The 18,845-nt window shown below is 41.1% G+C and overlaps 1 protein-coding gene and 1 pseudogene across 1 annotated transcript in view; one reads left to right on the top strand and one right to left on the bottom strand.

Annotated features, from left to right (window-relative positions):
- LOC122789775 (probable global transcription activator SNF2L1) overlaps nt 1-18,845 on the top strand; it is a 2,109,210-nt gene that overhangs the window by 1,587,061 nt on the left and 503,304 nt on the right. The window lies entirely within an intron of this gene.
- LOC122790228 lies at nt 10,440-10,589 on the bottom strand (annotated as a pseudogene).

Raw genomic sequence — 18,845 nt, 5'->3', positions numbered from 1 at the left:
TGTCTCACTTGAGACAACAAGGATTCCGGGTGTTTCCGTATCTAGACGACTAGCTCCTCTCCGCCACCACCGAGTATCATCTGCTCCAAGCAAGAGATTACACAATCAGTCTTTGTTCCCGTCTTGGCGTTACAATCAATTTTGAAAAATCTACCTTATCGCCATCACAGCGTATCTCATTTATAGGGGCAGAACTGGACACTACTTTGGTCAGGGTCAGGCTCCACCAGAAAGGGTTTCAAAACTAAGGGAGCAAATTGCAGTACTCCTTCAAAAGACAAAAGCAACAGCAGAACAGGTTTTGAGAGTCCTGGGATTAATGTCAGCTGCACTGGTTGCAGTCCCTCTAGGAAGAATGCACATGAGGATCCTTCAATGGCTACTGTTCGCCCAGTGGTCCTATCAGCACCTGCCATTGTCACACGAAATTCTGATCACATCTTGCTGCAAGCAGGATCTACGATGGCGGATGCTATCTCAAGACTTGACACAAGGTCGACCTTTTACCCTACCAACCCCGATAGCGACAATAACCACGGATGCTTCCCTGATCAGGTGGGGGGGTTTGTTCCAGGGAAAGACGGTCCAAGGTCAATCGTCCAGAACAGAATGCAAACTGCACATCAGTGTCCTAGAGCTAAGAGCGGTGTTTCTAGCGTTGCAACACTTTCACAGCGTCTTACCTCAAGGAACAGTGGCAGTCCAGACAGACAACATGTCAGTGGTCTGGTACATCAACAAACAGGGAGGAACAAGATCTTATCCACTATGCAGAGAGGCCCTCAGGGTCTGGCAATGGGCTGTCTCCACTGGACGCTTTCTGATAGCAACGCACATTCCCGGGACGTCCAACGTAATTGCGGACAGGTTGAGCAGAGCCATCCTGTTACCTCACGAGTGGTCTCTGAAATCTCAAGTGGCGGAAGCGATATTCCGCAAGTGGGGCCAGCCTTGCTGCGACCTTTTTGCATCGCCGATGAATGCCAAATGCAGAAGCTACTTTGCTCTTCTCCCTCCACCTGGGAGCGTCCCCAGAGATTCACTGGTTCACGATTGGCCCCCGGGTCTCCTTTATGCTTTTCCACCCATTCCGTTAATCCCCAGGTTTCTACAGAAAGCCAAACGTCTGGAAAGGACCACAATTCTAATAGCCCCATTCTGGCCTCGACAGATCTGGTTCCCCTTTCTTCAGGCCCATCAAATCGAGGAGCCATCGATTCTGGACCCAGTTCCAGATCTTTTGACCCATGCGTCAGGAGCCCCTCATCTATCCCTGCAGGCCCTAAAATTGACAGCTTGGCTGCTCCTCTTCCCATCCTAGCCAGGTCAAGCCTTTTGTCCCCTGCGGTTAAACGCATAATTGTTTCCTCTCTTAAACCATCCACTACAAAGAGTTACCGGAGCAAGTGGAAACGTTTTTCTTATTGGGCATTACAACAAGTATTAGATCCAACAGAAGCACCGGTGCACAAAATTTTGGAGTTTCTGTCTAAGATCTTTGAAGAAGGAGCATCATTGTCCACAGTTGAGTCCAACTGGTGGCCATATCGAACTTTCATGTGGGTGAAAGAAATTCTTCCATCATGTCCCACAGACTTTGCAAGGCGTTTATGAAAGGCACTTTTCACCTCCGTCCTTCCATTCGTAACCCAGTTGCTCCTTGGAATCTTAACCTAATTTTATCCCAGTTGATGTTACCCCCTTTTGAACCAGCCTCCACAGCCTCTCTTAAGTTCGTGTCATGGAAAACCTTATTCTTGGTGACTATAACCTCCGCTCGTAGAATTTCGGAATTACACGCGCTATATGTTCGACCTCCCTACTTGATTTTCCACTCGGATAGAGTGACATTACGCACCAATCCGTCTTTTCTCCCAAAAGTTTATTCACTTTCAAATATTAACCAATCCATCGAACTTCCCACCTTTTTCAAAAATCACACTAACAAGTTGGAATATATGCTGCATAAGTTAGACGTCCACAGACAACTCAGGTTTTATTTGCAAAGGACAAAAGATGACAGAAAATCAGACCAGCTATTTATATCCTTTGCTGACCAAAAAAAAGGTATGGTGGTTACGAAAGTTACCTTGTCTAAATGGCTCACGGATTGTATTAAATTTATCTATTCACAGACGAAACAGCAATTACCTTTTCAACCCAAGGCTCATTCTACCAGGGCGATGGCCACATCTCTAGCCCATGCAGCCCATTTGCCGTTGGATACTATTTGTGCGGCAGCAACCTGGGTGAAGCCTCATACCTTCATTCTCCATTATAAGTTGGACAAGAACACCAAAGATATGGCCTCCTTTGGTTCAACGGTCCTCAGGAACGTTCTCCCATGAGCCACCCAGGGTAAAGGAGCTAGGGACGCTACGCATGCGTAAGAACAAACGGTGAGATTGAACAATTTCACATAAAGAAGTTATGTTCTTACCATAACGTTCCATGTGAATTGTTCATCTCGCCTTTGTTCTTACTACCCACCCTCCATCCCCCGGCCTATGTTTTTTTTTTCGGAGAACGGGATGATTTGGATTCCAGTTCAGCTTGTCTTCAACACCTTCTGTTCAGTCTCTGGCTTCTTCTGTTGTCAGGGTACACTTCTCAGTACCTAGGTATTTAGGGCATTGCTGCCCCTTATCTTTAAATTACTGCTAGCGCCTGGGGCGCATTGTTATCTTCTGGTGTTAGCAAACTAGATGTGAGGATTAGCACTAGGGGATTGTGGGATAGGACTGTGCCTCGAGCTTTCTCAAGATGCAGAGCTGTAGAAGTGGCCGTCTCGGAGCCGAGGATCGGCTCCAAATCCATGCGTAAGAACAAAGGCGAGATGAACAATTCACATGGAACGTTATGGTAAGAACATAACTTCTTTTTTAAGCAATATGCTGATTGTAGAACTAGAGACATAGTATACTTAGCAAGTTGTCAGAAATGTTATTGCTTCTACATAGGTAAAACCAATAGAATATTGTGAGAGGGGGTAAGAGAACATATTTATTCAATAAACCGTGAAGATGAAACTAATGCAGTAGCTAAACATGTTTTAAATAATGGGTTGGATCATAAATTTAAATTTATGGTCATAGAAATCATTTTAAAGAGCAGTAGATTAGGCAATATTAAAAACTAAAAATTCCAACCAGCACACAGTCAGCTCAAAGGATCCACAGCTTGTCCAGGGATAAAAACAATTTATTTGATAAACAACGAGGCAATGAATTAATCCAAAAACATGGGGTTAAGCGCTTTCATCTGATAATACAGACTTCCTCAGAACCCCAAACAGTGGTAGCTACTTCACTTAAAAACCTTTTGTTAGCACCAAAAATACAAAATTACAAAATGCACTTAAAGGAACATACCCTCATAGCTCCATTATGGGAAATACTGTGTATAACAATCATAATAAAGACAGTGTCCTACTTGACCCACAACATCAGCAACCTCCTATGATTCAAAAAAATGAAATGTGAATATAAATATAAATGTAAATGTAAATATAAGTATAAAATAAAAAATAAAATATTATATAATAAAATATTATGTAATATGTTATAACTTTATGAACAAAATTCCTAAATACAGTAATTAAATACTTAATAATTAATACTTGATGATATACCCCAAAAAAAATATACTCCAGTAAAAAATATATATGTATTTATCTATCTATCTTTCAGGCCAAAATTAAGAAAGGCTTTATGCTGATAAAATCATTAATTCCATAGAAATCATTTTAAAGAGCAGTAGATTAGGCAATATTAAAAACTATACTGAACAGGAAGAAAATAGGTGGATCATTCGTATGCAGTCAGATAAATGGAAAGGTCTAAATGATAGGATAACAGTAAAGTCATTTCTAAGCAATAGGCCATTGAAACATAAACCATGATACTATACTTGTATACATATTTTATAGTATTTTAATGTTTAGTAATATGTTTCTATTCAATATTATGCATATATATTTATATATATATATATTCTACAATACAATTTGAAATTATTGATTTACTATTATATGATTTTTATATTTATATATATATATATATATATATATATATATATATATATATATATATATATATATATATATATATAGTTTTGACATTATAACTCTAGATAATATATTTGACTTTGATATTTACATAGGTATTTATTATATGTTAAAATGCATAATGATTGTGCTGAATACATAAACGTATATATTATAAACGGGCATTATTTAATAATCAATGCATATTTTGTTACATTATGAATTAATTTATGAATGTCTTTATTTATATTAGTTTGTAGCTTTATTTATTTATAGTGTGTAATTATCTGATTCACATATTGTTTTTAATACATTATACTCATGAATGTTTAATGTTTTTAAAATGAGATGAGTTATGCAAGCTTTTCTTAGTACTGACATTTGCTTATTGTTAGTATTTCTTTAAGGCAGATTTTTGGCGTCAATTTTGGATATTTAAATTTTGGTACTTTGAGGGAAAACCATTTGTCTGATGAAGGGTTTGTTGTAACCCGAAAGCGCTTACAAGAAGCTTCTGTTCTATTCTTATGGTGAAATAAAGTGTTTAAAGTGGTGGTATTTGGCTACATTGCTACTAAGCTTGGTATTGAAGGTGATACTAAGTATCGTAATTGCCGTGCTGGTGTTTTAACATACAATTGTAAAGCATCGCATTTGCTGTGGTGGTGTCTGGAAGTTTTGTTACAGGACTTTTTTGTTATTTCTGCTAGACGCTTTAAGTCTGCTGCTGCCTCTCTGCTTGTTTACTTTTGCTCTTATGTCCTTATTTCTTCATCTGTCCCACAGTGTGAATCCTACCACCCATCTGAGGCAGTTAATTTCCATCTGTCTAGCTTCCTCATCTGTTCTGCCATTACTGCCCATGTTTCAATACCATACGGTAGTACTGGTTACACCACTGTTTTCTACATCTTACTTTTCAGCTACTTTGGCATTCTTCTGTTATTCTGTTAAACACAGCACCTGACACCCCATGCCAGTTGGCTGCAACTCCTGTGATTGTAGTTTTGACCTCTTCATCCAGACGTCCCCTCTCCTCAACCACCCCTCCCAGATACTTGAAGCTAAACCTGTTCCACTGTCTTCCCTTCTATCTCAGTTCTCATCTTCTTCTTCTGATTTCCCCTAATTTGCTGCCATTATCAGTTTTACCTGTACTCAATTTAATCCCATGTGCCTTTAGTTTTGCATTCCATTCCCCTGTCCTTTGCTGAAGTTCTCGCTCAGAGTTTGCCTGTAATGCCACATCATCTGCATACGGCAGCTTTGTTGATCTGTCCCCTCCAACCTATTTGCTAATGTAATCCATCACTAATATCAACAGCAGTGGGCTCCGAGCTGAACCCTGATGCACATCCACTCCCACAGGGAACCTGTCTGTGAGACCGAACTTTGTTCATACTTGGGTCATTAGGTCTTTGCACATAGCTTGCATTAATTCTGCCAATTTTTCTGGGACTTCGAACCACACCAGGACTGCACAAATCAGCTGATACAAATTAATATAAATTGATACAAGTGCAGCAGGGGAAGTTGTTAGGAATGCAATGATTCAAGTAGAGGAGGGCAAAAAAGTTAGTGGTAAGCAACAAGGCGTTTATGCTTTCACTAGAGGTCTCAATCTGGTGACGAATATGAGCATGACCCGGACTGGGTTAAGGTATTGTTTGAGCTACATTTTGTAGCTTGGAAGTTTGGTAGTCATTTTTACTTGTGTAGGGATGGTGTTCCAGAGTTTGGAAATGTAACAGGAGTATAGTGAGTCTGCCAATATTTAATATCCTCCACACAAAAACAACCAAGTCAGGGAATGCCACCCAGTCGAAAAAAAAAAAAAATGTCAATAGCAAACCAAATGTGTTGAAATGATGGCTGGCAAAGCAGGCTAAAAAATCCAAAACTTTTTTTTTTATTTTGTGAAATCACATCTCATCAGAACACATTACTTATATCAGCATCAGACATTTTATGACTTGCTGAGTCAAAATCTTAAATAGTACATTAAAACCTGTTGTATAAACCAAGATTAAAAGTGTTGTAAAATGCAAATGACCAGTTACAGATATATCTGTGTAATAATTAACCACAAGTAATCCACTGTTGTTGTGTCTTTCGGCATTTCCCGGTTAGGGGTCGCCACAGCTGATCTCCAGTCCGCTAATGATTGGCAGTAGATTTTTACATGCCGAGTTGCCGGCCCTGACACACAACCTTCAACGAAGGTACGCCCGTTCACGCTGCCTCCACACATAAAACACTCTAGCTGAGAATCGAACAGGACAACATCTTACTGTGAGGCGACAACGCTACCGCAGCACCACCAAGTAATACACTGTAATGATTCTAAATGATGCATTGCATCAACCATATTTGCTATTTTTCTTAAAAGACACATGATGTTAGCTGCTTTCAGTAAGCCGTGGTGAAATGTGAAACACAAAATGCACTTGCTTCCACAACTCATTACATTCTAAAATGTTCTCCCACCATCCTGAAAAAGGTGAAAAATAACTTTTTTTCCAAAACAAAAATAAAAACTTTTTAAAAATTCTTACAACTTTGGCTGTGGCGTGCAAGGGCATTCTTAAAGTTTTTATTCCTAATGGCCCCGCAGTAGAACATGTAACAATATATACTTCAGCTGTAGTCCTACAGTTAGCCCTTGTTTGGGTGCACATAGCTTTCACTAATTCTACCAATTTTTCTGGAACTTCAAATCACACCAGGACTGCCCAAATCAGCTTCCTTGGGACACTGTCATTTGCTTTCTTCAAGTCTAGCAATGCCCAACTGGACTCTTTCCTCATCTGTAGCTTTTTCTCAACTATCTGACTCACTGCAAATATTGGTTCAGTTGTGCTGAATCCTGATCTTAATCTGAACTGCTCGTCTCCCATCTTACTTTCTTCTGCTCTGCGTATCCATTTATTAATCACCCTATTCAGAACTTTCATGCATTGTGACAGAAGTTTGATACTTCTGTACTGCCTACAGTTGTGGATGTCCCCTTTGTTCTTGTACACTGGCATGAATATGCATATTCTCCAGTCATCTGGGGTACATCTTTCTCTCCACAGAGCTACAAGTACCCTCAGGAGCCATTTTTCTCCTTTCTCATACAGCATCTTTATCATATCTGCCATAACCTTGTCTGAGCCTGCTGCTGTTGTTACTTCTTCTATGGTGGGCTCCTCCTCTTCTCTCATCGTCGGCTGTGTCTGGGGCAGTACAGCTTCTGTGGGATTTTCTTTATTCAGAAACTTCTGGAAGTACTCCTTCCATCTGCCTTTGATATCCTGTGGACCGATGAGTAGGTTGTTGCTGGCATCCCTTATGAAGGGTGTCTGACTGTCTTCTTTATCTTTCTGTCTTTGCCTTGCAACCTGATATGGTTTCTTTGTAGCACCTTCTGAGTCACTTTCCAGAAGCTGGTAGAGTGCCTCTGATGCCCTGTTCTTTGCTGTCGGAACTCCTTTCTTATCCTTTTTGTTAGCCAACCAGTATTTCTTCCTAGTCTGGTCCATCTTTTCTATCTCACACCTTTTCCTGCACTCCTCCTCTTTTTTTGATGACTTCCTAGACTTCTTCATTCTACCACCAGCTTTCGTTTTATACCTTATTTCCATACCTGTCTCAGCCACATATCTGTTCTGTAGTCCTCACATATGTTGTTTGAGGTGTTGCCATTCTTCTTCTACTCCACTTATTTCCTCCACTTCTTGGGGTGCTAGAGCCCTGAGTAATTCCTTAAACTCTTGTACTTTCTCTCCAGTCAACTTCCAGGTCTTCGGCCTAGACTCTGTTGAGCTTATTGCCTTCCCTGACCACTGCTTGAAGCTGATTTTGGCAACCAGTGGTTTATGCTGTGGGCTGACTATTTCACTTGGGATTATTTTGCAATCACTGATTCTACATCAGTGTCCTTTCCTTGATAGGGGAAAGTCTACCTGAGTTGCATGTTGGCGACTCTAGTATGTGATCTTGTGACCATCTCTCTTTCTGAACCATGTATCGGCTACTATCAAGCCATTTGCCAGACAGAAGTCTAGAATGACCTGTCCTTCTTTATTCCCATTGCCCCACCCATGTGAACCCAGGCAGTCGTCATATCTTATTATGTCTGTCATGATATGTGCATTCAGGCCATCCATTATCAACACCAGTTCATGTTGTCCTGCTTTATATAATAGGTCCTGTAGCTTCTGTCTGAATGCTGTTCACCATCACAGCCCTGCTGTGGGACATAGGCTGAAATTATGAATACTGTCTTATCATTAGAGTCTGATTGCCATGAGTCTGTCACTAATTCTGATGACATTCCTCACTCCCTTCTGAAGCCTGTCTCTCACTACAATTACCACGCCGTTTTTAGCCTGTCCTCCGCCCGAGTAGTCGACTCTGGATTCCAAACCAAATGTTTTTTTCTGCATTGCTCTTCTATCTTGTCTCTTGAATACATAGGATGTAATGCCTCCTCCACACCATCATGTCATCCACTTCCAAGCTATGTCCTGTCAGTGAAGCTACATTGAGTGTGGCAATTCGTAGTTTGTGTTTGGCAAGTTGATTGATTTTGTGTCCAGCTTTCACTCAGCAGAACTATCCCAGGTAACCTAGGCTGAGCAACTGGACACCAGCTGGCCAGTAGCTTATTGACCCAGGGCTGCCGGGCATTATGCTGGGCACAAACTGGCCAATGGGGGACATACACCCCTCCCACCATTAGTATGGTTCCTTGGCATAGGTCGGAGTAGGCTAGTTCCTCAACCCACTCATCATCGGCAAATACCCATGCCCATTTGGTGACATTAGTCAACATGACCAAATCACCAAGAACAATATTTTATACCATTGAGTGGCTATCCCTGTCATGGCGCACAGTCTGTGATCAGTGTGCACCACAGTAAAAGCCCAAAGTGATTGGTCTGTAACAACTCTTCACCCTATACGCAACAATCTGGAGGCTGTGCTGCTGCTCACAGCTCCATTCATTGGTGAGTTTGAGATGGAAACAATCAACATGTTTTTTGGAGGTGGGAGAAATCCCACAGAGACACAAGGAGAACATGCAAATTCCAAGCAGGCATTGGACGGTGGTCAGGATCAAACCTTGTGCATGGGAGGTGAAGACCTTAACCATAATTCATACTAGACCTCTAGGCGTAGGTACAAATACAATTTGAGGGGTATTTGCTTCTTTTTTGTCTCCACTGTCATGAGGTTTCACTACTCCACCTTGTAAAATAGAGTGGAATGTATCAGTGACGTCACCCAGTTATAAAATCGATTTTAAAATGTCTGACGCTGATGCAAGTAATATATTCTGATGAAGTATGTGATTTCAGATGAAAGTGCTTAATGCACAAATAAAAAAAAAACTTTTGGACTGCTTATCCTGCCTTGCCAGTCAACCATTCTGCGTTTGATAAATGTAATACCATGTTGAATTAAATATCCTTGCTTAAAGTCTTCAGCAGATAAACATGCTTGCAAAGCAAAAACAAGCATGATAGCCTTAACTGCTGGTTCTGATGCTCAGTGCTAAATGTATCTCTCAGGTGAGCCTGACTTTTCAGAGAGGTCCCTAATTTTGCATCATATATTTGTTCTGTCCCTATTAAAAGTGTATAAAAGATGTATGAGAATTGTAGTCAGCAGTTACTTCTCACACCTGGTTCTGTGGTTAAAGGGATAAAAGCCATGTCTGCAGCTCAGATGTCAGAGTGCTCAGGCACTCGAGTAGCTAGGCAGGGGAATAACCTATAAATTCTTCGTAACAGAGTAATTTTTACTGCTTTCACAAATGCTGTTCTAGCAAGCAATGGAAAGTGATTTCACCTGAACTGAGCTTCAACATTCGTGCTTTGCATTTTATGGTGTTTTGGAAGACATATACAGCATTATGCAATAGTTAAACACACACACACACACACACACACACACACACACACACACACACACACACACACACACACTACTTTCACAAAAGCTGTTAGAGGGGCTTGCAAACAAGTGCCACAGACGCAAGGTTTAAAATCACACCAGCACGCCTATCCTTTGGGAAGGGAAATGGTAGTCCTTATCAATTAAATTATTCAAGTTCACGCTTGCATAACAACAGTGATCACTGACCAGAGGAAATTGGACTTCATGTTCCAAGCCAATGATGGTAACAGTTGTAGTGTGTGTGTGTGTGTGTGTGTGTGTGTGTGTGTGTGTGTGTGTGTGTGTGTGTGTGTGCGTGTGTGTGTGTGTAAAAATATGCATGTCTGAAAAGGGCATAGAATACCCCTGCAATAAGGCAGGTGCTTATGTCAGCCACTGGGGGTGAGCTTTCTGACCTAACTTCAGAACAGCTGGTGGCTGCCTGTATATTGTATCCTAAGGAAGGGCTGATGGTTATCAGGCTGCAAGGGAGAAAGAGAATATAAAAATGCATCCTTTCCTTTATGACCTTTCCTTCAGTAAATGCATGCCAAACCTAATATTAAACTGATAAGAGCATATACTACACTTGAGCTTAGCCAAGAGGCTGAGAAGCGATTACTCTTTTTGAGTATTATGTTCTGTCCCAACATTGTGCATTGTTCAAATATTAATGGTGACACATTACAGTTCTAGTCAGTTTTAGGTAAAATAAACTCACAGTATTGCATGCAGAAAAAAATAAAATATTGCTTAAATGTAGTCTCTCTTTCCTGAAATAAAATGGTAGTAACAATGCTATACAAAGTCCTACAACCACCACAATGAGAAAAGTTCTAGATAATGAATAACGCATGTGTTCACCAGCATTAAAAAATGCCATTCACATAGTCAGAAACATTGCCACAGTTTTCATTATGTGCAGCAGCAGTATGAGACAGTGAGGTGTCAAACTGCATCCAGAAGAGAAATTAGTGACAGGCACAAGGAAGAAGTACAAACTCCATGCGTACAGGAGCCCCATGAGATCAGGCCTAAACCCCGAAGTAATGAAACAGATACCTGAACCACCGAACTACTGTAGTACTTTGCGAGTTTAGTAACATCTCAAAGTGCTCATGAATGTGTAATATCTTAAATATCCTTTAGGGAAACTGATATCTGTATACATCTGCATATTATATGATTGATTGTAATATAGGGCTTTAATTCATATGTAATATAGGGCTTTAATTCTTATGCAGAGATGTTTTGCAGTGCTAGTGTAGCAAGTGAATCATGTTGTCCCTCCTTCCTAACTACATAAGTACTGCTAAAATATTGGTATGTACAGTGTGGGCTACTGTAGCAGTGATAAGATTATGGAGGAGTGTGCAGTTGACAACATGCAGAGTAAGTATACTCTTGGATTGAAAAATTTGAGGTAAATTAAATGTTGCAAAGTATTACATGTATGTAAGTTTACATTGCATGTTAATGGAGTTGATCCAAAATGTTAACAAAGGAAAGAAAGTAAATACAAATCTGTGCCTACTAGTTAAGTAGCCAGAAATGTTAATTTCTAGATCTCTGTTCCTGTAGCCTAAGCTATATGGGGCTATACATTGCCAAGGATATGAAACCAGCCTGCTTTCAAAGCTTAAGACCGTCTTCCATGCACACTAATTGCTGAACAGCTCAAGGACAGCAGTGTATAGTCAGTGGTTAGGGTGTCAAACTGCTGGCTTCAAGTGATTGATGGCTGGCTAGTGCTTCTCCAAGTCTGGCAGATAAGTACTCTCTTGGGGAATACCTTTCATTTTACCAATTTTTGTGAACAAGAGTTTCACTTTCTGTCAGAAATTCTTACTTAGGGCTAGGACTATCACTTTATTTATTATTTATTATTTATTTATTTAAGTTTGATGACCGGGGAAGTCCACTGGGCCATAAAGAGCCTGTGTTCAGTGGTGGCCCGGGGAGAAAAGCTCCAAATATTGCAAGTTACATATTACATGTTGCAAAAGAATAACAAAGATTTGTACAAAACAATTAAAACATTTACAGAAATATAATACATTATGTAGTAAGCTTTTAGTGAGTTAACATTTAAACAGAAGGTTACTAGCCTTTTTGGAGTTTGGGTAAACTGAACATTTGCAGAAAAAGATATTTTTGTCAAATAAGGTCTTTGTAAGTAAACATTAAACAAGTAGCTACTAGCCCTTTGCAGGTTAGGTGGACCATTTTGTATGGAGAGAGTACAAGAAAGTACTTTCTGTCAGAAATTCGTACTTTGGGCTAGGACTGGTGTTTTCTGTGGTTGTCACTAAAAACATTTACCTTATAAGTTACAATTTTAGCCAGGATTCCCTGTATGGAAATAACTTTTAAAAGTTTAATGTTTGTGAGGAGATGTTTTACTTTTTGTTGAAAAATTATAGTTAGGGGCTAGGAATAAAGGTTTTGGGAGCTGCCATTACAAAATTTACCTCAAAATATACATTTTCAGACAGTTTGTACCACCAGTTGTCCATATCTTCACTAACTGATTGACTCTGCTATGACCTTTTCAGGTGCTTCGAGCCACTTATATTTCTTTTGATCCCTCTGGTGTTTCACCTTGAAAAGCACTAAGAACCGTGCGACAGGCACATCCTTCGGGGCTGTTCGGCTGTTCTCTTTTGGCAAGGAAAGTCCACACTTGTCAGTATAGTAGGAGGGAGTGGATGATTAGCTGTTGAAGCCTTCCTTAAAAGCTTAGTTCCTGGAGAGAGGACCCATCCTCAGGTTGGTCTTTTTCTTGAGGGTCTCCCAGAAAAAGAAAATAGACAATGAGGTGTTTTTCCCTGTTTCACGTAGAATGGACAGGGAAGATTGGCTTTTTTTTTTTGCTAAGAGCCTGTTTAATTTATTTTATTTTTTAAATTTTGATTCTTCCCGGAATTTTAAAAGAAAGAGTTTCTTTTTTCTCAGGTTATGATTCTCAGTCTGAGGGACATGAATTAGATTTAGATTATAATTCACAAATGCTTATACCACAGGAAGGAGAATCAGATTCTTACAAAAGTTTTTCTTCAGATTCCCCCATGAAGAGTTATCTTTTTCTGGTACTATAGCCAGAATGAAAGAGTTGTTTCATTGTGACAAAAAGAAATTCTAGAATCCCAGTAAAAATACAACTGACTTATTACAAGTGGATTTTCCTTGGCCTGTAGCTGTCCTTCCTGTCATGCCAGCATTAGTGGATGCTTTCTTGGCGGTCGGTAGTTGCCTGGTATTCATCCTCTTGCCCCCAAAAGGTTTGAAAAATTATACGAGCTTTCTTCGACACACAAATTTCTCTTTTCAAACCCCAGATCAGACATTCCTATGATTTCTTTGAAAAAAAAAACTTTTGCCAGCTGCCCTGTTTTTTTCTAACAAAGATGAGAAAACATTTGTTAGATATGGGAAGAAAGTTTGTTCTTCTTCCACCTTTGCTTTCAAAACAGTGAATTGTCATGCTCATATATCCAAGAATCTGCTGGGTTCTTTTGATAATATGAGAAAGCTGCTGTTATCTCTTCCTCGTAGAGTAAGACATCTCTGAATTCTTTAATGTCCTCTGTGTCTCAGGTAACCTAACACTCTAATATGTTCTTATTGACACTGCTGATGCTATGTCTAGAGCAGCTGATAATGGGTTAGTGATGAGAAGGTTTGTCTGTCTACATTCCCAGTATTTGCTAGAGGACTTCATAGCTGGATAAAGAAGTATTGTTTGGCCTGTCCTCTGAGGAGGTCCTTAAAAGATTTGATGAAAGAGGAAAGTTAATTCAGGGGGTCACTTAGATTTTTCAGTTTTCCATGACAAAATATAATAGGAACTTTTTTCATTTCAAGATTTTTACATAGGAAACAGAGTAAATAGTCACAGCAAACAAAATTTCAGAAAGCAGTGGCAGGAAGTCTCAAAAAGGGGGGGGGGGTCTTCCCAAAACCAAAAGCAATTTAGAAAAAGCAAATTGGCTCTGCAACTGTTTGTTTGCTCCACTTCCCACCCTGGCATTTCAGTAAAACTATCACAAAGTCTAGATCTTCACATCCTTTTGTGGCATTAGATAACTTCAGTCACTTGGGTTTTGAGAATTATTTAAAAAGACTTCAGCTGCAGTGGGAGCCCCTTCCTTCTTTTTCATGCAAATCCTTCACATCCGTCCAATCAAACTTCTTATCTGATGTTGTTAATGTTTTTTCATCCTCAACCATTGGGTTCTAATCCAAACCGTGGATCAAACTTGGCTGTTACTATAACTCGTGGCTCAACCATTGGGTTCTAATCAAAACCATGGATCGAACTTGGCTGTTACTATAACTCGTGGCCAACTGAAAGTCTCAAGCTGCTCCCTACCCATAAGACACCAACTCCTAACATACCTCAGATTTGCTGCTTTCGCATGTAGATGTGGTCAGCTTTGCTGTCAAGCCTATTTTAAAGTTAGTGCCTTTTTGATAAATTCTTTGTTATTCTTCTATATCTGCATACAGTTACTATATTTCTGTCATACCATTGCTGATATTTTTCCTTAGGCTTTAAAACCTTCTTTATTTACAAACTTTCCTTTTACACATTGGTGTATTCTTCATTACCATTGTTGGTACTTGTTTGCAACTTTCCTACTTCTTGCTTACCCTTTTGCACAAAAAAAAAACCAAAAAAAAATTTGTTTTTCTTGCTATTTTGTATTATTCCATGATGTCTGAGAAAGGTTTTAAAAAGTGCAAAAAATATGTCCATAAGCTACCCTCTTCTGATGCCCATGACCTCTGGATATACTGCTTAGGCCCAGAACTTCTTAATGTGCATTGTGACATATGTCAAAAGTTTTAATACATGAGCTGTCGCAGATAGAAATAAACAAATTAATCTTAAAGGGTGTACTGCCGACTTCCTTTTTGGAAGCCATATCTGGGGCTCACTCCCCCCTAAAATACAAAAATAGCTTCCAAGGATTCTCCAAAAAAGTCCTTGAAAAAGTCAGGTTCTTTAACTCCATCAACGGAGCCTCCACTCAAAAAATCCAAGCTGGATCCAAAGCCGTCCAGCTCCAAGATGTCCTCAGCATCCCCTAAAATGTGTCTGATACTCTCCATCTATGGATCCACTTCCTTCTAAAGTCCCATCTCTCTTCCTAGAGAGACAGCAGTCCATGTTGCCTTCTATTGCTTACTGGATAAAATGATAAGGAAGTTTCTCTCGGCGCAGATGCAGATGGGTGTTCTGCCGGCTCCGACCCTCTCGGGTCAGGAAGTCTTCACTGCCTCTGCCTGTCCAATATTGGCTCCTTCTCCAGTTTGACACTTTGTTTCGGAGTCTTTGGATCTGAGTTGGCCGAGACCATCTGATTCGGATATAAGAGTACTGGTATCCTCAGATCCGAAGGTTTCTCTGAGTGGCCGGGCCCCAACAAGTTTGGAGCCGATTGACTCTTGGAGCAGAAGTGCCCTGATAGGGTCCAAGGTGTTGGAGTCAACTCCAAAGTTTTCAAAGCCATCTCTGTCCCACAGTGTCTTGGCCCTAGACAGCTCAACTCCAGCCTCTGCCTTCAGGGCAGATGGAGCTAATGGGACAGAAGCATGGCTTCTCAGCTCCATCAGCTTCCATCTCCGCAGGGTGGTCTGCCTTCAAGGTATAGGAGAGAGTCTTCTCTGCTTCAGCAGGATGGATGGTCTCTCCCATTGGGTCTTCCTTCAGTGTCCCATGTGAATCTGCGCCAAGAACCTCAACATTCGACTCCACAGGGACAGCCAGTTCAACCCCTCCAGACTCCCCAGCAAGATATTTCTCTCTCTCTTCTGACACCTCCCTGGAACATCCCACCAAGGAAGTACCCTGGAAGAGAAAGTGCAAAAGAAGGCACTTAGATTCCCCTCAGGAATCTATCACAGATGACACAGATTTCGACAAAGGAAAAGGATCCCCTAGATCACCACCCAAAGATGCCTTATTTGGTAACACTCTGGAGATCCTCAAGCAATGGGATGGTTGGTCCTCCTGAAATCCTTCCCCAGAGGAATCTGTCTATCTGGAAATGTTTGGCTCTGCCCCGTCTACCTCATGGGTAACTCCGCCCACTGGTTAACTCATTGATTTGATCTCTCAGCAGACGTGGAAAGAACCTGATGCATGTGAACCTATCCCCATGAAACCAGACCAAATTCTGCTACCTCTTACAGGAAGGGAAACTGGAGCAAGTGAGTACCAGTAGATGCCATAGTCGTGGTGGCAGCCATAAAGAAAGAACTGGCGGAACAGAGTTCAAGTGTCCATCTCTTTAACATAGAGTCCAGGGCTTTGGACAGGTTTGGGAAAGGTGGTATGCTTCAGCAGCCTTTGCTGTTAAGTCACTGAACTACTTGGCACATTTCACAAGGTTACAAAGAGATTTGATTAAGGAATTGTCAAATACTGTTTTGGGGACCAATACTGCAGAGACTCAAGTTTTGGTAGCCTCACAGTTGGCAACCCTTCAGTCCATCTCAAACTCGTCCATGAGGATCATCTCTCATGCAGCTGAGGGTACCTCAAAGGCAGCAGGTTCAGGCATCTCAGTGAGGAAACATGACTGGATGTGTTTATGTGATTTTGTTCTTTAGTTCTTCATTAGCACTCTTCAAGAAAAATCTTGATGAGTGGATGGGAAATAGGAAATACACCCCGGGGATCACTTCTGTGTCTCTGCTCAACAGTGGCACAGGAAACTAATTTTCTTGGGTGGCATAAGCCAGGGAACGTTGTTGGCTAGGCTTACGTAGGCCCTTGGGCCGATAGCGTAGTACCTACCTATGAACCTATGTGCAGCCCTTCAAGTCTTCTTTCATCAGTTCTCGCTTTGACGGATCTTCCTTGTTTGGCCCCAAAGTGAAGGACACACTCTCCAGGTGCAAGAAAAATGGAAAGACTCTCTCTGCTGTCAAAGAACATTTTTGTCCCCTCAAAGGACTTTTTTTAGGAACCAACAAGGGGGTGAAAAATGTGGTTCAAAAATCTCAGGGTCCTTTCCAAGATCCATTTGGAGATGCTTCCCCCAGAGGCAGAAGGGGGAATACTAATGGAATATGCCACCCACGCAGCAGAGGTTCTCTGCAAAACCAGGGGTCTTCAGACACTTTCTTTGACAGACACTACCAGTGCTCCTAAAAGGAGGCCCAGTTGTCCCTCCCTGGAGGCAATCAGCAGTCATTTTTCCCTGCACCAGAGAGCCTGGTTAGATATCACAAAAGACGCTTGGGTGACAAGGATTATTTCCAAAGGTTATATCATTCACTTTTCCCTTCTGCGTACACTCTTACAAAAGTTTCCTCATGTTCCACTAAATCAGAGGAAAGCAACAGCACTGGAAATACAAAAGCTTCTAGAAAAAAAGAGTCATCCAAGAAGTCCCACCAGACCAGAAAGGATCCAGAACTTACTCAAGATTCTTTTTGGTGCCAATGAAAACAGGGGACTGGAGACCAGTTCTTAATCTCAGCAACTGGAGCAAGTCAATTCAACACTCAAGAGTTTTGGATGGTCCCAGTTCAGTCCATTCTGCCATTCCTAGGCAAGGACGATTGGATATGCTCAATAGACCTTCAAGATGCGTACTATTACAGAAAAATTAATAGGCAGTCCAGAAGGTTTTACGTGTCTGGCTGGGAGTAACTCATTACCAGTTTTGAGCCCTGCCTTTTGATCTCACCACAGCCCCCAGGGTGTTCACCAAATGCATGGCAGTGGTGGTAGCTCACAGAGGCTGCAGGATTCCTATTGTTTCTTTATTTAGATGACTGGCTCATTACCACTCCAACCAGGCATCTACTCATAATAGCGAAAGACCAAGTACTTCAAACTTTCTCCCTTCTGGGGATTACAACAAATTACAATAAATCTCAGTTACGATCACCTCAAACACTGGAATTTGTAGGAGCAACTTTCAATACAGTATATGTGACAAATTCACTTCCCCTAACCAGAGTACAAACATTAAGAGTCCAAGTCACAAAAATTATTTACAGCACCAAAATTGCAGTCTGATTGATTCTTCACACCTTGGGGTCAATGTCAGCGGCCATAATTCTTATTCCCCTGGCAAGATATCATATGAGAATTCTTCACTGGATGCTAGGGTCCCAGCGGTCAAATATTTATCAGCAGATGTCAGTTCAAATAAAGATCACAAAGGCATGCAAAAATACCTTTGTTGGTGGATAAGGTCAGATCAGCTGTTACAAGGCAGTCCATTCATTCTTCCTCAACCCAAGACCATAATGACCACGGACGCATTCCAGATTGGGGGGGGGTACTTCCTGGGGAAAACAAGACACTTGGTCCCCCAGATAGGCTAATTTGCATATAAATGTCCTGGAGATGAGAGCAATGCTTTTAGCGTTGCAAGTTTTTCAGGATGCTGTACCTCTGGGGCCAGTTGCGATCCAAATGCACAGTATGTTAGTAGTTTGGTGTAATAGCAAACAAGGAGAAACCAGGTCTTATCCCTTGTGTCAAGAAGCACTCAGAGTGTGGCAATGGGCGATCTCATCCACCAATTTTCTGATAGCAATGCACATTCCAGGGAAGTCCAGTGTGATAGCAGACAAATTGAGTGGGTCCATTCTACTACCTCACAAGTCCCTCTGCTCAACATTTGGCCCCCCGGTCTTCTCTGTGCTTATCCACCAACCCCATTGATTCCCAAATATCTATAGAAAGCTGCAAGGTTGAAGAGCAAAGTCATCCTCATTGTACCTTACTGAGCCTTGACAGCTGTAGTTCGCCTTCCTTTGGCCTCATTTTCTTCACCCACCTTGGATTCTGGATCCACTTTGAGACCTTCTGTCTCAACCAATAGGCAGATTCATCCAGACATCTCAA

Source organism: Protopterus annectens, chromosome 15.part0, assembly GCF_019279795.1.
Source record: "Protopterus annectens isolate FY-2018-M chromosome 15.part0, PAN1.0, whole genome shotgun sequence".
NCBI lineage: Eukaryota > Metazoa > Chordata > Ceratodontiformes > Protopteridae > Protopterus > Protopterus annectens.
Note: the sequence above shows the minus strand (reverse complement) of the source record. Positions and strands in the feature narration are given on the sequence as shown.